Here is an 8,103-nt window from a genome sequence, read left to right as displayed (position 1 = left end):
CTCTCAGGCCTGGATAAATGAACTTGTCACGTTCACCTTTTTTTCTGTGGTGAAGCCGATAAACCCAGACATACCGAGGAACAGGCAGTGGGAGTCCTGCTTCCTTCTTTCACCTTTGTATTATACCTTTTGTTTCGTTCCATCAGGCAAAAATGTAATCTTTACAGACTCTTCTAGGAAACGCCATTCCAAATACCCGACAAGGTAATGGTCAGTCAGCTTTGATTTTGATTCCTGGAGCTCAGCCAATCTCTGCCTTATCCACTGAGCACGACGAACACATCATATTCTAACCAAGCCAACACAACGGCAAGACTGCAACACGAAAATAATAAATGAAAAAACAACAAAAAAAACCATATATGTAGAGTGTTTGTATTCATATTCTCTGCACATGGTGGATAAGCAACCTCCTGCTTCTTCTTCTAGAAGGACTTCTCTGAAAGGACTAGGAATACTGTATGTAATGTGCTAAGAAATGTGATATACAGTACAGCAGATTTGTATTATTATTATTATTATTTTTTTTATTTTTTTTTAAGTTGGATTTGAGCGCTGCGGTCAGTCGGCAGTCCAGAAGCGATGCAAAGGTGGTCTTGAGTTAATTTATTGCTTTTGTGTAAATAACATGGGTATTTTGCGAATCTGTTTCTAAATGTTGTCACTGACATGCCAGTACATTTGTTTTCGTGTGCCTGTGTATTAAAAAGAGGACCACTCATGCATCAGCATGCCCGTTGTACTGTCCGTGTCTCATCGCAATCTCAGATCTATGGGCTCTATTAGCCATCTTGTGCAGTATCTTTGCTTTCATCAAGACCAGTGTAAAACTATTAGGGTGGGGGGGTGGGGGGATACATTTGCTGTTATGGGAAGAAGGTGAGAGGGAATCATGAGACGAGATGCTTTTTAAATTTCTATTTATTTGTTGTGTTTTCTTTCCTGAATAAGGCACATTATGAAGAAATAAAATATTATGATGTTGCTTTTTTCTTGATTTCTTCTATGACCGTTATAACCGACTGGAAAAATGACATTCATAACCAAATAACTGTGTGTGTGTGTGTCCAAAAGGATAAATAGAAGAGTTTCAATAGAAGGTCCTCCGAATGATAGTAATACATACAAGTATGAGCTAGTGTGTGTGTGTGTGTGTGTGTGTGTGTGTGTGATTACTTCTACACTAAACTATCCAAATAGTAAAGTTTAGAATAGAGTCTAGCATCGTTGTAGTAAATATGGGAAATCTCCAACTTCATTTGTTCTTATCATTTAATTAGATGTGTCTTAATCAGCTCTTTATCTCCAGACAGATAGACTGCTAGGAAATAAGAGAAGGTTTTTGGAATCCCTAAATCTGTGTAATAGTGTTGTTCAACGCTGCATAACCATGGCATGCTTACAAACGATGCACAGCATGGCTCCTTTGGTGAAGCATTTATATCAGTCCAGAGTTTATTTAGTGTCACACTTTCTCTTGAGAGCAAATCATGATATTAGACGCGAGGGCTTCTAGCGTAATGTCCATCAACAAGAAAACTATTATAGAGCAAAGTATTATATATATATAATGTCTCAAATGTCATCTATGGCATGGTTAGAATGATGTATTACACACACATAGACAGATACTCAGCTGCGTTCAAGACTCTTTCTGGTGTTTCTTCCAAATACCAAACAAGATAGACATTAAAGTCTCGATATATTCATTGATAGAAACTTCTAAAGCACTTTCTCTGGATAAGGGCAACTGCCAAAAGCAGTCATTCTAAATTTGTGCTAAACTAGTCTATCTGCTTTTAGTCCAAAAAAATAAGGATGGATAGGATAAATACTCCACCATGGTCATGTTCACGGTGTGGCATGAAGAATCTCTGTCAATCCAAATCATGTCCTGTTCCAGATGTGTTAGTCAACGCTGCATGAATCTACCCTCTGGCATGTCAATGTCAGTGGAAGACACACTTCTGCTAATTAGCATCTTAACCAACAAAGCTAAACAGTGCCAAAAAAAAAAAAAAGAGATGCGAGCAACGTAGGTCTGGAATACAGCCACATTTATCTCATATTTCTCTTTATTAGGTTATAAGATTATTTAGAGTTGAGATGAGATGAAACTTTATGAATTAAGGGCAAGGTGACACAGCAGCAGAAGTAAGAGGAGTAATATCTATGAAAATCCAAAAATGAATAAATATATAAATAAATAAACAAATACATCAATAAATGAGTATAAAAGTCAAAAATAAATAGAAATAATAATAAAAAAGAAACAAAAAGGAATGTGTGTGTGCGTTTGAAAGTTTTAGGCAGGTGTAAAAAAAAATGCTGTAAAGTTAGTGTGCACCAAATATTCACTTGATTTAGATTGCCCTTCTGTTCACTCACTTTTTTCATTTTGTAAATTGACAAAAATAAACAATTAAAATATATACTTTTGAGACCATTCTTACTTTACACCATACACACTGTCTACAAAACCACTCCTTGACACTCCTCAAGTCCAAAGACGGGCATTGTAGCATCTCTCAACTGTATGTGTGCAACATCACTGGTACTTCTATGCATTTGGTCTTATAAGACCAAGAAGTTTAAAATTAGTAAAAGATTGTTTTAGTAAATAAATAGCATACAGTATCATTCTTAAATCTCACAAATAAACAGAGAGTAGAAAACGTTTCCTTTAATCTTGTTATCATTATTTGGCAAGATAATGAAGGAGTAACTGGTCAAAAAAATGTTTTTTTTGTTGTGTCCATGTTCAGCATTGAGTGTTTTTGTCAGTCCCACTCCTCAGTGGTGGTTAATATAAAGCTCATATGAAAGTAGACACTCAGGGATTTAAGAATTTGTAGCTTCTCATGCGTATTTCTGTTTTTATCTAGCCAGCTAGGGGCAATATATTCATAGAAAAGTTCCAAAAATCCAAATATTATTTTTACACAAATGTTTCTATCTTTAAAGTACATGATGATAGTAAACCCATTTCTGCTCTCTGAGATGCCCCAAGTGCTTTATAAGCATCAACAAATTTGAAAAAGTGTTATCTTCAGCCACGAAAATTCTGTGTAAGGAGAGAAAAATGTCTCATACTGAAAGTCAAAAGTGTCCTGACTCATTTTTATATCAAACTTCATTTGTTAACATAGATTGAATATATCCCAGGCAATTTCTATTCCTCTGGTGGAGAGCTGGTGGAACGTCAAAAGGGTTATGGATCAAGGACCAAAATTGGTAAATACAACATAAAGAAAATATGTATTTGAGTATTAAGTATGCTAATGAATTAATATAGAAGTGTTCATATGAATACTGCTGATAGATCTTTTTTCTGCTAATCACTGTATGTTCACAAGGTGAGTAATGTGCTTCAGTCTAAAGGTAACCAGATATAAATAAAAAATATGCTTCGGTTTTATTTGTATAGCGATTTTAACAATGGACACAGAAAAATTGTTTATTTATAAATGATTAGTAAAGCTGATTGGTCAGTAAAGGTTACTCGATATATCCACACATTGATACGCACATGCTGAAAAAGAATAAGCTCCACTCTTCTGGGAAAGCTTTCCACCTGATTATGGAGCGTGTCTTTGGGAATTTGTGCTTACTCTGCCACAAGCAGTCAGCATACTGTGTGGCTTTTTTTTGTGCAACTTGCCAACAGAATGTGGCTGTCCATCCATTTAAAGCAGTGTCACAAATGAAAAATAGGTTTTAACCACAGGAAAGGAAATTAGCAATCAAGGAAAATGTGCTTTGTCGGTTCAAATTCAATCACAGCCTTATACTGATTACCGGGAACAGGCTGCACTGTCAGAGCGCCGAGGCTGAAAAATAGTTGCCTGTGAAGCTGTACAAAGAACTTCATCACAGTGCACAAGGCTATAAATTCAGCTCATAGTCTATGCTAATGGCACCTTTGCAAAGGTTTTCAATGTCATTCAAGTATTGAATTGTGTTTGTACTCTTGGAATGATTGCAGCAACGCGGCCAAGAAACGTTAAGGTTTCGCTCAACCTCGTCTAAATGAAGAAAACAGCAGCGATCTACAATCTATGCGCCTCAAACATGGATTCCAGCTCATATCCGTAGATTTATTTTTGTGCAATCAGCATCGTCACCAACCACAATATAGATTCCTTTTGCAAAGTCATGCAACACTTTAATAATATTTCCTTTAATAATTCAGTGCGGTGCCATTTGCAGCAACTTGCACTGTTAATCTCAGGCTTTGTGGTTTAGGTTTTCTCTGTTTAATGAGGCACCAGTATTGTTTTGCATATGTTTTGTATTGCTGTGTAGACGTACAAAAATCTAAATACTCCATGAAACTAAGAAACAGCTGCTGCATATAAATCGCATATATAAGGCACCGTCGTTGGTCCGCATTTCACTTTGTGTTGTTACATTTCCAATAAAATAGCTTTTTGCCGATGCTAATGTACGTAAAACATATTCTGTATTCTCAAAGTCACCATTTGCATGTATTAACTTGGTGCTGCACATCCCTCCCTGCTCACGGATTGCCAGAAGCATGTCTAGAGCCGTGTTTTTCCTCACTCGTGCATACTGAATTTGGAAGGAACTTGTGTTATTTCATTCCGATTCAGACTTGTTGACACAAAGCCGCCATACAGCTGCAGGAGGTTGCTGTTTCCAGGTTATCAGAAAGGCAGGCCGTAGAGCAGCAGTTACACTCTTATCACACCTGTGCAGCTCGCTGTCATGTCACCTATCAAAAATGTCAGGCTTTGGTTCAGGCCATATGGGCAGCAATGTGGCCAGGACTGCTGATGAGAGGAAAGGCCATGTGCCAATCAGCTCACTAGTGGTATAGGAAAAAAATGGAGAAAGGAAAGGAAAAACAAAGCTGAAAATGATCTACAGTGACTGCCGTTAATGGTTTCCCTGCTGGCCTGGTCTTGCACTCATTTTGATCCAGCTAGGTGATATCAGGAAGTGCTGACCTTCCTATCAGGGAAAAAAAAATAAAAAATCCTAGCAGACAGACAGAAATATCAGCATTTTTATAGATAGATACAATTCTATTGTCATTTCCATACTACAGTTATGCAACATAGCAACGAAATGCGAAGAGTAGAAATCGTGCAAATGAACAAGTGCAGATAAATATATAAATATATAAAGAACAAATAGAAACATATGTGCTTGTGGTATATACAGCACAATTTGTTTAAAAAATAGATAGATAGATAGATAGATAGATAGATAGATAGATAGATAGATAGATAGATAGATAGATAGATAGATAGATAGATAGATAGATAGATAGATAGATAGATAGGCAGTGAAGTATTAGTGAGACATCAGTGTCCTAGCGGTGTAGTGTGAGGCAAACATGTCAGTGTCTTGAAACTGTTTACCACAAAACCCTAATGACACCTAAAAGCAGAAAAAAAATGCCGCATATATTGGGTGAAGCAATATTTAAGCTCAAGCTGCAGAACTGTCTGGATTAATAAGCAACCAGCTGTTGCTGTTGTTTATGAACTTGAAGATTTTTTTTTATTACTGACATAAAAGCAAACTGAGCAAATCAAACAACTTGCCTGCCATAGCAGTAAGACAAACTACTGGAAATTTTGAGTGATATATATATATATATATATATATATATATATATATATATATATTCAGCCAAAAGTATGTGGACACCAGACGGTCACATATTCCTTCTTCCAACTGTTCCCATAACATTAGAAGCACACAGTTGGTCTAGAGTATTTCTGTATGCTGTAATTTCCTTTTGTTGTAACTAAGACCATGTCTCCGAGCTCCATAAAGACATCTGACTCTGAAGCTCTGACTCCACTGAACACCTTCAGACTGAACTGGAACACCGACCGGACCCCAGACCTCCTCACTCTTACATCATTGTCTGATCTGACTAATGCTCTTGTAGCTGAATGAACACTAAACCCCACAGCTACAATCAATCCAGCATCCAGTGGAAAGCCTTTTATATAAGAAAATCACACGATAGGTTGTTTCAAGGACCTTGGAGAGCTTGCTGTGTGAGATTTTTTTTTGTTGTTGCTGTTTTATTTGATTTTTTATTAATTTATTTATTTTTTGACTGCTTCACCTGCTTTTGTTATTGCAAGTAATTGCAACAGACTCAATTATGCTTTTTTTCTCTTTTTTTTTCCCCGGCAAAGTGGTCTTTTACTTAATATCGTCCTGTTTTTTTTAACAGCATACAAAGTTTTTCTCTTTAACATTTAATTAACCTTCAGTCACCACTTTATTCTTATCAGGGTCAAGGCGGATCTGGAGCTTATCCTAGGGAACAAGTGCCAAAGGTACCCTGGATGGAACGTTTTTGATGGAAATTCCATCAAAGGGCATCAGACCACCCCAATTTCCCCCCTCATAAACACACACACACACACAAAGAAAACTTAATGCAGAAGCTCCACAAAGATCGGTAAGGCATCAGTGCTACTCACCACATCAAGGACCAAACATTTGGTCCAGGAAGCATAACATCATTGCAGAAGACACATGCATTCAAGACAAAAATGATAAAAGAATGTAAAAGACTGGTTTACTGGCAGAGCACTGGGATGGGGTAGGAGAAGGTGTAGCAGAGAGATCTGCCATATACCCTGCTGACTCTAAGTTAATTCAGTCTGGCTTTTCTTTATCTCTGCTCCTGCGTGGCTTATCTCTCCTTCACTTTGACATGACTTTGCAATTATGTGCATTTTGCTCTGCTAGGCCGTTGTCAGAGGACGCTTGACATACTGGAAAAAAAAAGAATTGCATGTGTATGTTAGGAGGAATAATGTTGGGGAATATGATGAAATGCTCAAAAGCTTGAACGGTTTTAAAGCTAGCTTGGAAACTGGACAGGAGATCTAGGGCAATCAGGGATCTCACTTATAAACGCTATTGCTGGTGATGGTACAGAGTGGTACTGTATCAGTACCAAACATAGAATTCTGCTGATTGTATTTTTTTTTGCTTTGTCATTTAACAACCTAAGCATTTAACAAGAGCAAGAGATATATTTCATCCATAGCGCTCATCCTACACAGGGTGACAGGAAATCTATCCCAGGGGGACATGGGGCACAAGGCAGGGGACACCTTATACAGGGTTTACAAAATTAACACACTACAGACAATTAGTGATACACAGCAGCTTAAAATGCATGTCTTTGGACTTGGGAAGGAAACCGGAGTACCTGAAGGAAATTACCGAAGCACAGGGAGAACATGCAAACTCAACCCAGAGAGAGCAGAGGCACAAATCAACCCTGGAGGTGTGAGGCCGACATGCTAACCTCTAAGCCTTCTCCCAGCGCTTGGACCTCGAATTAATTTGCTATTTTAAACAATACAGATATAATCACCTAGGTTTCATGTGCAATGTGATCATATAAAGGTTAAAGCTCTCATCTTGATACCTTCTCCTACAGCTTCTATAAGGTTTTTTTGCACTGGACCATATTGAACATACACATCATTGATTTGCTCACTCAGAATGAAGACATCATTTCTTGCTTGGCTTTCTCTTTCTGTCCCAAGGCATTTGTTGCGAGAGTTCGTGACTGGATTGAAAATAAATGATGTTGTTGTGTGGAGTAATCTGTGGCGGTGCAAGGGTGATGGCTGAGGGGCACATAGGGGGAAAAAAAGTCGTAAAATGGGACTTGTTGTGCTCTGCTTCTCTAAACTCCACTGCCCTCTCAGAAAGAGCTGGAATATTAGCCGCTATTTGGGACAGGAACTGGACCCTGACATGACGAGCTGCTGTATGCAGAACTGTTATCTTTGTTTTTATAATAACTGCAGCCTTCTTACCTCTACTTATTCTGCCTTGACTTGATGTCTTGATCTCAGTCTCACTCATTATCTTTCTTTCTTGCTTCATCCTGACCAAACGTGGATCTTATATAACAAAGAATCTCCTCATCTTCTCTTACTCTGTGATTTCTCTCTTAATAATGTTCTTTCTCATTTCTACTCTCTCTCTCTCTCTCTCTCTCTCTCTCTCTCTCTCTTATTCTTTTTCTGCTGCAGTGTGACCTCTAGGAAAGTCTGTTATCTTATTTTCTTCCGAGGCTTGGGTCTT

General features: G+C 37.8%; 1 protein-coding gene across 5 annotated transcripts in view; it reads left to right on the top strand.

Moving 5' to 3' along the window:
• ptprua (protein tyrosine phosphatase receptor type Ua) overlaps positions 1-841 on the top strand; it is a 264,933-nt gene extending 264,092 nt beyond the window's left edge. For all 5 annotated transcript variants that reach the window (XM_058404915.1, XM_058404911.1, XM_058404913.1 and 2 more), the window contains one exon: positions 1-841. This exon is cut by the window's left edge and continues 152 nt beyond it. The gene's annotated coding sequence lies outside the window, so the exon portion shown is untranslated.
• Positions 842-8,103: the final 7,262 nt, after the last annotated feature.

Source organism: Hemibagrus wyckioides, linkage group LG12, assembly GCF_019097595.1.
Source record: "Hemibagrus wyckioides isolate EC202008001 linkage group LG12, SWU_Hwy_1.0, whole genome shotgun sequence".
NCBI classification, from domain to species: domain Eukaryota; kingdom Metazoa; phylum Chordata; class Actinopteri; order Siluriformes; family Bagridae; genus Hemibagrus; species Hemibagrus wyckioides.
Note: the sequence above shows the minus strand (reverse complement) of the source record. Positions and strands in the feature narration are given on the sequence as shown.